Raw genomic sequence first — 12,805 nt, 5'->3', positions numbered from 1 at the left:
TTTTAATTCTGTCCTTTGAGCTTAACTTCCTTTCAATTCACTTGAGCACCCCCTTTGCATCTTCTTCCTGTCCACTGCATTCTGCAGTTTTCCTGGATCAATTATTTTAGGATTGTGTAAATAAATTTGTGATATAAAGTATTTTTGGTTTTTGATTTATATGTGTTGGGTTTATTGCAATTAATATTGCCATCTGCAAATTATACATCTCCTCAGGTACAGATTTACTCTGTTTAATCGGAACTTGTTTATATTAACAATAAGATTTACATTAATTGCGTCTTGAGTTTGATGAAGCAAAGCTTCGCATATTTTGCGACTTGCTGTATTCATGAACCTCGTCTGTGTGTAACAAGGTAATAATTCGTACGTCTTACTAACGTTATTTTATGTTTAAACGAGGTTCCCTGACGCTTGCATATGTGTTTTACTAAAATAATTTACTTGAGTCATTTAATATGGCCGCCGCTTGTATTTAGTTACTGCGCATGCGTCAGCCACACTCACGTGTCCTGACGTGTCTGCAGAGTTGGAGGGAAATTTATGCGCATGCGTAATACATAGCTTTGCCAATAATGTGGTACTGCTCGTGCCACTGCTCTTGTATCTGTTTATATGTAGCTAACAGTTAGACTGCATAAGTATATTTCTTAGTGATAAGTTGAAGGTACAAACCCTGTGATGTGTTTTCATAATGTTATTTCTATGTATTAATTTGTTCTCGCTTACTTTTCATGTACCGCGGGGAATGGGGGTCCGAACTGGTTGGGAGCCATATTGACGGTCTCCTCTGCGCATGATCATGGAGCACTGAAAGGTGGCAACTTTGGACAGTGGAACTCAGCCAGCTGGCAGCCACAGTCAAGATGCGCCTGGGAAAGCCACCTCTGCGCTACGAGAACGGAGAATGTTGCTCCTCATATGATACATTGTGTGTTGTGCTACTATTTTCCTGTAGTTTCTCATGGGAACCCCAATCTTGCTAGGCGGTACCCAGAGATGTAAATTAAGCATCCAAATAGTGTGTTGTGATTGGTGTGTTACCCAAATCCTACCTTTGGACCAATCGAAATTGGGGATTCTGACACTTTGCAACATTTGGGGGGTGGTACCCTGTCCCAAAAGAGTATATCTACCCTGGGTTCACCTAGGGAATTGTCCGAATGGTCTGGTTTAGCTGACCTGTCACTGACCCATCGTACTCAATAGGTGACTGAAGATACAGAGCGCTGCGGAGCACTCTGTCCGAAATTGACCATAGACTAAGGTTTTACTAAACCTTAAAGTGCTGGCGAAGCACTTTGCTGGGAGTTCGCTGACCCAATCGGGGTCTTGATCGATAGCTGCAGAGAGGGTGGAGCGCAGGCGTTGCTTCCAAACTGCGGGTGCGGTCCTGTCCTGAGCGGTCCTGTCCTGAGGGTTTGCTGTCCTGTCCTGAGGTCCTGTCCTGATTCCTAATCTGAGGGTATCCTGTCCTGTCCTGGGTGTCCATTCTGCACCTGCTGTCCTTTGAGGGGTATCCTTCCTTGAGGGTTTCCTGTCCTTAACTGACCTGTGGCCAGGGTTTGGTTTTCACACCAGTCTAGGTAAATACTGCTCTAAATTCTTTAAACTTGCACCTTTCTATATTTCTGACTTTTGCTTCAATAAAGACATACCTTTGCATATGTTGATTTTTCCATGCTTTTGCTGCAATTATTGAAACGAAAAGTCATTTGCATATTTCTTGATATGTTCCCATGTTACCCTACCTTTTAGAAATCATATTTTGCATTGCAGTTTGTCATTTCCTGATATGGTCTAGAACGGCCTTACTTAAGCTGTCTAAAGAGTTGTTGCCTTAAATGCATAGCATTCCCTTTTTCATCTTATATTAGCATTTAAATGATTACCCTGACTTTATTTCTCTATAGTTATGTACTTTTCATTATCTTGGTTATTGATTGCCTTATTCTTGTAAGTTTGATGCTTGATGAAAACGAACTTTAGATAAAGCTTTTAAAACTTCCAGTTGTCCGTGGTCATTTTACAACAGTATTGAATGTCATTTGAATTTGCATTTGCTGCTTTTCCTTTTACAGCTAGGCCCCTGATCCGTTGAGGTCATAGGTACCCGTGTCGGTGGATGGTAAGTCGGGTACACTGAGTAATAACGGTAGGGAACACACACAAATTGGTAGCAGCCCGTGAAGTCGCCTGGTCAATGAATAGTGTGAATTGAAAGTATATGGGCCCTGAAGCCGGAAACGGCGAAATCATTGGCAGGGTGACCTCGCGCGCTCTATCAGTTTTTCTGGTAGATCAGAGGATGGTTAGGGACTAGCTAAAGGTTAGGTAGGACTAGTTAGACTAGTTAAGTCGGTAGCTGCTAGTATATTAATGCTGCTATAAGAGCGGCTGTTCCGAGGGACCCGATCACTCTCTTGTGAATACGCTGCTGAAATTCATGAATTGTTTTTTCATTATTATTCTTGTTCTTATATTGTTATATGTATTAATCCATGCATTTGTAAACCGTCTCGTATTGTGTTGTCCGAACTCCCCGGGGAATTGAAAGGGCAAGTGGTGAATAGAATCCATTGTCCTGAGGTCGCAGGCTTAGGTGCAGGTTAGGATAACCGGGAAGCACTAACTAGGGTTTTTCTGAATACATGTGTGAATAAATGTCAGTAACGAGGTTCATTGGCAAAATTCCCATAGTGGCGTAACCTAGTAAGGGTCACATCGGAAGAGTAGCAGGTTCATCGGAGCTTGTGTGAAGGCAGAGGGGTCCGCTGGGAAACCTTAGACTCAGATATATCCCGGAGAAGTGGATGAGTTTAGGGGAATAACAGGTTCACCGATGCTAGAGTGAAGGGTAGGCGGAAGAGATCTACCCGCAGCGCGTGAAAAGTAAACGGAAGTAGTTTACTTGCAGTAAAACAAAGCTATCCTGTCTAGACACTTGAGCACTGTGGCGAATGTGTATTTGTTGTAAAAAAACTAAGCACTGAGCACTTTAGAAAGCAAGAAAGTTTCCGTTACCTTGTGAAGGGAGGGAGTCAGCCGCGAAGCGTCTCTGACGTCACTCCGTGCCGCGCTGGGATTGGTAGAAACAGCGGGCGGGTAGCGGGGCTGAAATTGTAAAGGAGGGGTGAAGCGCCGAGGAGTGAGACCTGTCTCACGAAGGGGCCGCGCACCCATTGGTCGAAACTATTTGAACGCGTGCACCCCATTGGTCGCACGGAATTGCAAGGCGCATTCTGATTGGCGGTGACTTTGTAAACAGAGTTAAGCGTAGAAATCGTATGTGGCACTCGTATTGTCCAGAGACTAGAACCGGTCCGAGAAACCAAGGGTTTGAAAGGGATCAGTGGAAAGCCAATAGATACGATATTATGTACGGAGCTAAGAGAAAGATGTCCCTTGTAAATAGGGTAAAGAATTATTTCAAAACGGACAAACCGATTAAGTCCAGAGAGGGTGTTATTGTCCCGCCACCGAATACTCCTGCCTCATTCATGATGTTTGACCGAGGGTACAATACCTGTGTGTGGTTGGAGAATTGGGTAAAATACACAAAAGATGACGGAATATTGGCTTTTCCGTTAGACGGTACTTTCAATGGTAGGATTTTATTTAATTTAAGAACCCGAATGAATGAATTGCATCCCAGACCGAGACTAACGCAGTATGAGGCATTAGAGGAATGGGAGATTGAGGCTTTTGAAAGAGAGAAACCCCGAATGGACAAAGGTCTGACCAAGTGGTACCCCAGGCTGAAACAAGAGACCAGGGACAAAAAGATGAAACAGTGGAGGCAGAGCATGATTGTTGAGGGTCTGTTTCCCATGATGCCAGCAGGTAACCCTTCAGTGGGAGAGAAAAGGACAGAAAAGAGTAAGCATTGGGGAGCTCTTGGGGAGTCAGACGATGAATTGTTAGATGACATCTTTACGAGAAGTCCGCCACCTTATAATGAGGGAGCCCGACCTTCCAGTGCAGGAGAGAATCCCCAGCGTCCATCTATTAAGGAGGAGGACAGATCCCTATGTAGGGGGGGAGGTGGTCAGGTACTGCCCTATTTTGAGAATCCCGGACCCGCGGAGGTACGAAATATATATCCTAGTATGCCCGTGAGCCCGGAGGAAAAATATTCCCGTGAAAGAGCCTTTTTCCCCAGACCTCTTTATGAAAACGAAGAAAAGCCAGTAGGTTCAGGAGTGCCCTTTTTGCAGCCCCCATATGGGGAAGAGCGTAGGTCATTTGGCACAGGAACTTTGTTCCCAAAACCGAATTATGGTGGGGGACCAAGTGAAACGCATCCTACTGCCCCGAGTTTTACTCCTCACCTGACCCCACAGGTAGTGCCTGAACGAACATTAGGAAGGATACTGGAAGAGAGGGAGCAAGAAGTTCTAGCTAGACAGAGAACAGAAATAATTCAGAAAATCTCCCAGTTAAACACCAGTCCTGAAGCTTTGACTATTCCAGTAACAATCGGACCAGTAGTTCCGTTGTACGGGAATAATCAAGGAAGTCCGAACCCTCCAGTTATGAACCCAATAATGGCCCCGCCGAGGCAAGAGCCCCTACTGATAGACGATCAGTCCAGTGAGTGTGAGTCTGAAGTTGCGTTCTTGGACCTCCCCAACAAACAGACCGGAAAGGGAGTGCCGAAGCGGCAAAATCCTTTTAATGCGAAAGAAATTAAATTAGAATCAACATCAGGTACTAGGAGTGTCTCTCTGGTAACTCCGGAAGAAATTGAAAATTGGAGTCGTGAATTAGAAAAACAGGCTCCGCAAACGAAACCTTTAGACCTTTACAAACTGAGGGTAGAAATAGAGGAATTGATGGCAGGAAATGTGGGATTAGATAGATTAAACACATATTCTGAAGAAGAGTTGCTGTTTATGTGTAAAAGCCTTACCCGGAGTACCAGGGTGATCCACGAAAAACTGACAGACACCGCAGCTAGTATGGGGATAGATATTTCAAGATCCAAGCCATTGCAGAAACCATACCGAGCCGAATTTTCAGACAAAGATATAGAGAACTTGAATGTGTCAGGGAAAAAGTTGCAGATTAAAGAGCTGCTCGCCGTTTTGCAAAAATGGGGAGACGTAGACAGATGGAAAACAAGGTGGGCACGAAAGAAAGATGAGGCCCGATCCAGACAAGCCACCCCTGAGTTCCCTTTGAGAGAAGCAGAAAAGCCCGAAACGTTATGCCCCATGCGTGAAGTACCAGGTGGGAGGTATGTGCACGTCCCGTGGTCCAGGCAGGATATTGTGTCCTTTACTAACGATTTCCCGAAATTGCGCGAAAAGCCAGTTGACTGGTACCGGCAAGTGGAAAGGTTTGTAAAGGTGCAAAAATGCCTGTGGAAAGACCTGGATGGATTTTTCGACATTGTGGTCCCGGTCGATCTATGGACCGAGTGTAAAATAGCCATAGGCTGGCCTAGTGAGGAGTACCCGAGGGACTCTACCACAGGGGAGCCGTCCATTGAAGTAATGAAAAAATATGATCAAGTAATTCAGCATTTGAAAAATAAGGTGCCAGCAAAGGAAACGGATTGGACCAGGATAGATAGAACAACGCAGGAGAGAGAAGAGACAGTCCACTCCTATTATGAAAGGCTGTTGCAGGTGTTTAAAACATACAGTGGTATAGATAACATCGAGATGAAGGATATGACGCATTTCATTTACAGGTTTGTAAACGGTTTAAGACCCGAAATTTGTCAGTGGATAAAGGATAATAAAATCTGTTGGCATACCAAAAAGGTAGACGAGGTCCTGCGGTACGCAAAGTACTGCGAGGACGAGATGGCAGAAAAGAAAAAGGCTCTCAAGGAGAAGGTCATGTGGGCTCAGGTGAAGCTCGCAGAACAGCAGGAAAAACAGTTGAGTAACATGGTCAAAAACACTGAGAACAAAGGTCCTGTGGGAGGGGGAGGAGGTAAGCCCCGGCCCAAAATGAGCAGGGAAGAGGCTATGAAGAAATTTCCCTGCCATCAGTGCGGCGAAATTGGACACTGGCGTAACGAGTGTCCTTACTTGCCCGATGATAACTCCAAAACACCTGATTTAACTCCACAGACGCAGAAAGAAAGACCAAGAAAGACTCAACCACAGGTAAAGACAGTGCAGGTGCCCCGAGCACCAAAGCAAGTACATAGGGGGAAAACGACAGAGGGTGATGAGATAGAAGTCTGGGAAAGCAATGAGAACAGAAATGCAGCAACTTCGCAGTATCTATTAAATGATACCTTCCTTTGTGATGACCAGTACTGACGGGGCCTGAGAGGGGAGGACGAGGAGTGCGTACTTGGCGCCTCCTTGCCGGTAGACCAATCCGGACCATACATTGAAGGAAAGGTTGACGGAAATGATGTCACCTTTCTGTTGGACACTGGCGCTACCCGTTCTACTGTGAGAACAGTGGACGTTCCAAACCTACCCCTCTCGGGAGAAGCCATCCAAGTAGTAGGTGTATCTAATCAATTGATTAGTACTCCTGTTACCAAGCCCATGGAGATCTCAAATGGAAACTTTAAGGAAATGCATAGATTTGTCGTTTGTGACACCAGTCCAGTAAACTTACTGGGACGTGATTTGCTGTGCAAAATGAACTGTACCATCTTTTGCACACCAAAGGGTGTTGAAATTCAGACCCCAGATGAAGATGGCATTTATAAATTAATGCTGATCAGACCTGACTCAGAAATTAAACGAATGACCATGCAGGATTTGCCCAAAGAACTCCAAGAAGCAGTGAAGCCAGAGGTGTGGGACTTTACGGGGAAAGATGTAGGGTTAATGAAAAACGTGGACCCCATACAGATAGCAATAAAGGACAATGCAGTATACCCCAACACTAAACCCTACAGAATGAATGCAGAAGTGAGAGCTGGTGTTACTCTGGAAATACAGAAATTGCTAGAAGGAAACATCATACAGGAGGTAATGAGTAGCCTATGTAACTCCCCGATTATGGGCATCAAGAAGCCTAGTGGCAAGTACAGAGTAGTGCAGGATCTACGAAAAGTCAACAAGATAGTAGTCCCCTGCTGCCCTATTGTCCCGAACCCAGCAGTGATTCTGTATTAGATTCCCTGGGATGCTGAGTGGTTCACTGTGATAGACCTGTGTCATGCATTCTTTTCCATTCCCTTGCATCCAGATAGCAAATTTCTTTTCTCATTTGCCTTCAATGGTCACGTGTATGTCTGGAACCGGGTCCCTCAAGGGTACACAGAGTGCCCCTCTATCTTTAATCAGATCTTGAAAAAATGTTTGGAAACTTTGGTCTTACCTGGAAACTCTGTCTTAGTGCAATACATAGACGACCTCTTGGTGGCGTCTAAAAGTCATAGGGATTGTGTGATTGACACCATTGCCCTACTGAATCACCTGTGTGAGAAGGGACATAAAGTGGCCCCTGACAAATTACAGTTCTGTGCAAAATCGGTGAAATATCTGGGGCACCAGATAGAGAAAGGTGTCAGAAAAGTGACATCGGAAAGAGTGAGAATAATTCAAAAGATGCAGTTACCCCGTACTCAGAAAGAGATCAGAATGTTCCTGGGTGTGATAGGATACTGTAGGCAGTGGATTCTGGGATTTGCAGTCCTAGCTAGGCCCTTGATAAAAATGACCAAGAGAGGAACACCTGATATTGTAGAATGGAATGATGAAAGCTTAACAGCCTTCACCAAACTGCGAGATTGTCTGTGTACAGCCCCTGCATTGGGAATGCCAGACTATTCCAAAGAATTTGCCCTATTCTGTGACACTCGCGATAATTGCGCGTTGTCAGTCCTAACTCAAGAACATGGCACAACCAGAAGGCCTGTGGCATATTTCTCTGCCACCTTGGATCCAGTGGCTGCTGGATTACCAGGTTGTCTGAAAGCAGTAGCTGCTACCTGTGCCAGTTTAGAGCAGAGTGAGTCAATTGTCATGGGACATCCGGTAACTGTGTATGTTCCACATGGAGTGGTAATTTTGTTGACCAGAACAAAAACTCAGTATCGCACCCCTAGTCGGCTGACTAAATACGAGAGGATTCTTGTAGGTGCTGCAAATGTAAACATTGTTAGGTGCAGTATTCTGAACCCAGCCACCTTACTCCCCGACCCAAAGGATATGGAAGGGGGGGTGGATGATGAGCATGATTGCATTGATTTAACAGAATTCAATACCAAGCCACGTCCAGAAATAAAAGAAACACCATTGCCTGTGCATGATAAGGAACTATTTGTGGATGGTTCATGTCTAAGGCATGAACAAGGAGGCCTGAGTGCTGCCTATGCGGTAGTCTCCTTAGACAAAATTGAAGAAGCAGGTTATCTATATCACATAAAGTCTGCACAAGTAGCCAAATTGATCGCTATGATAAAAGCCTGCCAAATTGGGAAAAACCTACGCATAACAGTGTATACTGACAGTCAGTACTGTTATGGGGTTGTGCATGACTTTGGCCAGTTGTGGCTACAGAGGGAGTTCCTGACTTCATCAGGTACCCCTATTCGAAATGGAAAAGTTGTTCAAGACCTTTTAGAGGCAATCCAGTTACCAAAGGAACTGGCAGTGGTGAAATGTGTGGCTCATAAGAAGAGCATGGACACTGTATCACTGGGAAACGATTTTGCTGATCGAGTGGCCCAATGGTGCGCCAGAGATCGGTATATCGTAAATCCAAAACGAGGGGGGCCAGGAACCAGCTGCCAACTTCAGGTGTTTGAAGAAGTGCCTACATGGGATGAAGTGAAAGAGTGGCAGCAGGCGGCACCTTGGCAAGAGAGAGAGAAGTGGAAGGAAGATGGGTGTAGACCAAGACGTGTGGATGGTGTCATCTTAGGTCCAACTGGTATGCCTGTGTTACCTAGACACTTACTTAGCACAATGGCAAGGTTGATACATGAAGGATCACACATTGGTAGGGACGCCATGATTCTAGTGTTCCAACAGACTTGGTACAGTAAAAAGTTCAGGAAAGTAGCAGAGTCCCTCTGCCAGAGGTGCCTGTCATGTCAAAAGATGAACGCAGGGAAGAAGACTGTGGTGGAACTGGGGAAAATTGGGAGGTCCGGGGGTCCTTTTGTGAGAATACAGATTGATTTCATCACCATGCCCCGGTGTGAAGGGAAGCGATATGTCCTTGTCATGGTCTGTTTATTTTCCAAGTGGGTGGAAGCTTTCCCGACTCCCCAAAATGACGCAATAACAGTAGCTAAGTGTTTACTAAAAGAACTGATACCTAGGTTCGGGGTTCCAGTCACTATTGAATCAGATAGAGGCAAACATTTTCAGAATGAGGTGATCGCCGAACTCTGTAAGGCCTTTGGAATTTCACAAAAGCTTCACTGTGCATACCGTCCAGAGGCTTCTGGAATAGTGGAACAAGTAAATGGAACTATCAAGAACAGGCTAGCAAAACTATGTGATGCATCTAAGATGACCTGGGTGAAGGCCCTGCCCCTGGTCCTGATGGGACTGAGAAGTGTTCCTGATCGCAAGACAGGCCTACGTCCCCATGAAATCATTATGGGAAGAGTGATGAGACAAGCATGGGTGCCAGGAAGCAAACTGTTGAGTATTACTGATGATTTGGTACTTGAATACTGCAAGAGATTGGGTGACCAAGTGCGTTATATCTCTCGCCAGATCGGAGAAGACGCCATCCTCAATCCAACGACTCCTCTCCACAAACTGGTCCCGGGGGACTGGGTGAAGATAAAGAAGCATACTCGGAAGAGCTGCCTGGAGCCAAGGTGGGGAGAGAAACGTCAGGTGATCCTGGTAACTACCACAGCAGTAAAGTGTGCAGGAGTTCCACGCTGGGTACACGCCAGCCACACCCAGAAGGTATTACCAGACGAGGTGCCTGAAGCAGAAGGACGTCCAGCAGAGGACTCTGCAGGAGCCAGACCGGAAGTAGCTGACGACGTACAGCCCAGTACCAGTCGAACTGCAGGATCAGCAGACGTTGGCCCAGGAATAGTTGATAACGAACTACCAAGAGCCCAGCCTGCTGAAGGGGTCCAAGAAGCTGAGCCAGAAGTAGCTGAAGACGAGCTGCCTAGCATATGGCCAGAGGAGTGGATTCCATTAATTGATCTCACTGAAGACCCCATTCGAACAAGTGAGCGACTTCGGGAAGGTAGAGAGTGGACTAGAGAGGAAAGGCAAGGCACAGGCGAAGAACCTCAGAATCTTGAGATTCACATCAAAACTGAGGAAGGAGAAGGTCAGACAGGGACAGAGCACGTGATTGATACAGAACAAGTGAATGCTGCAGAACCAGAGCCCGATACTGAACAAGTGAAGGATACTGAACAAGTGAGGAATACAGAGCAAGTGATTGATACTCCTCCACTGACTCCTGATATCGGGAAGGGACAGACTAGACATAGTGTAATAGTTCGAGCAGAAGAAAGTCCAGAGATCGAAGTGCTCGAACAGGATCAGATAGAATTAGAAGAACGTGTTCAGGAAACAGAGTCAGAGACACTTGAAGAGCAAACACATAATTTACCTGAACAAGGCCAGATTAGTAACCAGGCAGAAGAAATAGACGCGAGCCCTGGAATTAGTCAGATAGAAGAAGAAGAAACTGAAACAGAATTGCCAACAGTTAATGAGAACAAAAGGGCAAGAGAAGGAAACGAAGTCCAAGTACCAACCAAAAGACTTAAGAAAAGAAAACATCTTGAGCCTAGATTCGTAAAGAAATTGAGATTAAGGATAAAAACGGTGGAAGAAAAACGCGCAGAAGAAAGGAGAAGTGCTCGCATAGCAGAGCAACAAGAAGGTACTTCCAAAAGAAGGAGTGATCGAATAAAAAGACAAAACAAGAAGTACAAGTCACCTGAATGGACACTTGTGTTGGAAGAACTTGAAGATCTTGATATAACTGACGTAAGCGACGGAGAGCCCGTCCCTGAGTACTCTGACGAAGAAGAAGACGAGCCACCGTGAATTTGCACAAAGTAAGATACTCGTGTAAAGTCACAAAGAGGGGTCGAGAAACTTCTTCTGAAGCCAAAATGTCTGATTCAAACGTGAATGGTAGACCTAGTCGCAGCTGTTGCAAAACATGCTGCAAGGTATGTGTCTGTAGTGTAGTTGTCCTGATATTAGTTTGGATAGGACTAACAATTTTCATTCCCTTTGCTGTAAGTAAAGATACTAATATTGTCCCTACTGAAATTGTAAATACTGACAGTGAGGAGCTGACAACACAGAGTGTAGCAAGACATGAGAGAGCACTGAGGCAAACAAAACAAGACTTAGAAGCATCAGATGAGGGAGGACTACATTATCACGGAGTTAAGAACAAGACACACTTAAATGTTTTCGCAAACTTGTTAATACACTATGTAGAGACTATGGAAATTGAAGATTGCTATGTCTGCATGAAGCTACCTACCTCTGTAGCTGAAGGCGTGACATACCATCACTTGCCGTTGACATATGGAATCTCCTGTAGCATTTTAGCTAGTTTATTTTACAAAAGAGGACCGTTACAGTACTATTACTCTAACAATGACGTGATCTTTTCTGAACTTCCTATACGTGGGAACTTGAATCCTGTACATACCAAAAGTGACGTTACTCGCTATATGGGCAAATACTTTCTGACTATAGGTAACATCGACATAGGTGACGCACACAGAGATAACTTGACTTGTTCTTTGCGTGAGCAGGAAAAGATGTTCCTGAACATGGCAGAGAAAAGGAGAATTAAAATACAAAAGAAGGCTAATGACGAAAGTCAGAAAAAGCCAAGATGGGCAGAGAACATGGAAGGCACCTCAACTGGTGGGGCGGGTCCTGCTCTGTTGCTGGATTTTGAAAAGAAAGGCAAGCTATGTCTTCACCGCGAGAAGACTAGCTATTATAATAACATTTTCATTGGTTCCAGTGAATGCGAACATAATTACAAGGTAATTGGAGGTTGGGGTTTCAAAAATGGGTCAGAGCCTGTGTTTCCTGGAATTTATTATATTTGTGGGGACAAGGCTTATTTCAAATTGCCGGATCACTGGTATGGAAGCTGCTATTTTGGCATTGTCTTCCCAAAAATATACCATGTGAATGGAGTTGCTGGAAGCAGTGAAAAGACTAATGGCTTAGTGCGTAGTAAAAGAGAAAGTATAGGTGAAATTATGGGTAGTATTTTCAGTGCACTGATACCTGGAGTGGGAGTGGTTCTGAACACTCACAGAATTTGCAAATTGTCCACTATAGTGGATGTGTTGTCTACTGACACAGCTCATGGATTTCTGCTGGTCAATACCGAAATGGTTGCGATCAGATCAATGGTTTTGCAGAATCGACTTGCCCTTGACACCTTATTAGCGAAAGAGGGCGGAGTCTGCCGGATGTTGAAGGCGCAACATTGTTGCACTTATATTCCGGATAAAAGTGTACAGCTCAAAAGATATGTGAAAAACATTACTAATTTGGCAAAGGAACTCAAACCACTCGAGGTTGATAGTGCCTGGAAGAGACTGGTAGATGGTCTCTCAAATGTAGGTCATTGGCTTGCTAGCGTAGGTAAAGGCTTATTGTTCAAGGTACTGATGCCAATTGGAATTATAGGTCTCATCCTATTCTTCATATTTGTCTGTTACAAATGTCGGAAGCACACCAGAAAGCATGAAGTGAATGCAAGAGGGGTGAAACGAAGTGTGGATGAGCTTGAATTAGAAGAGATGAATAATCAGATCTATAAGAAGGTGAAGAGTTCTCACCCTACCAAAACTGAAAGAGAAAAGCTGGAGCGATTGCTGGAAGAGATAGAGCTGTAT

This window comes from Lissotriton helveticus, chromosome 1_1, assembly GCF_964261635.1.
Source record: "Lissotriton helveticus chromosome 1_1, aLisHel1.1, whole genome shotgun sequence".
Classification (NCBI taxonomy): Eukaryota; Metazoa; Chordata; class Amphibia; order Caudata; family Salamandridae; genus Lissotriton; species Lissotriton helveticus.
The sequence above is the reverse complement of the archived record's forward strand: the minus strand, read 5'-3'. Positions refer to the sequence as shown.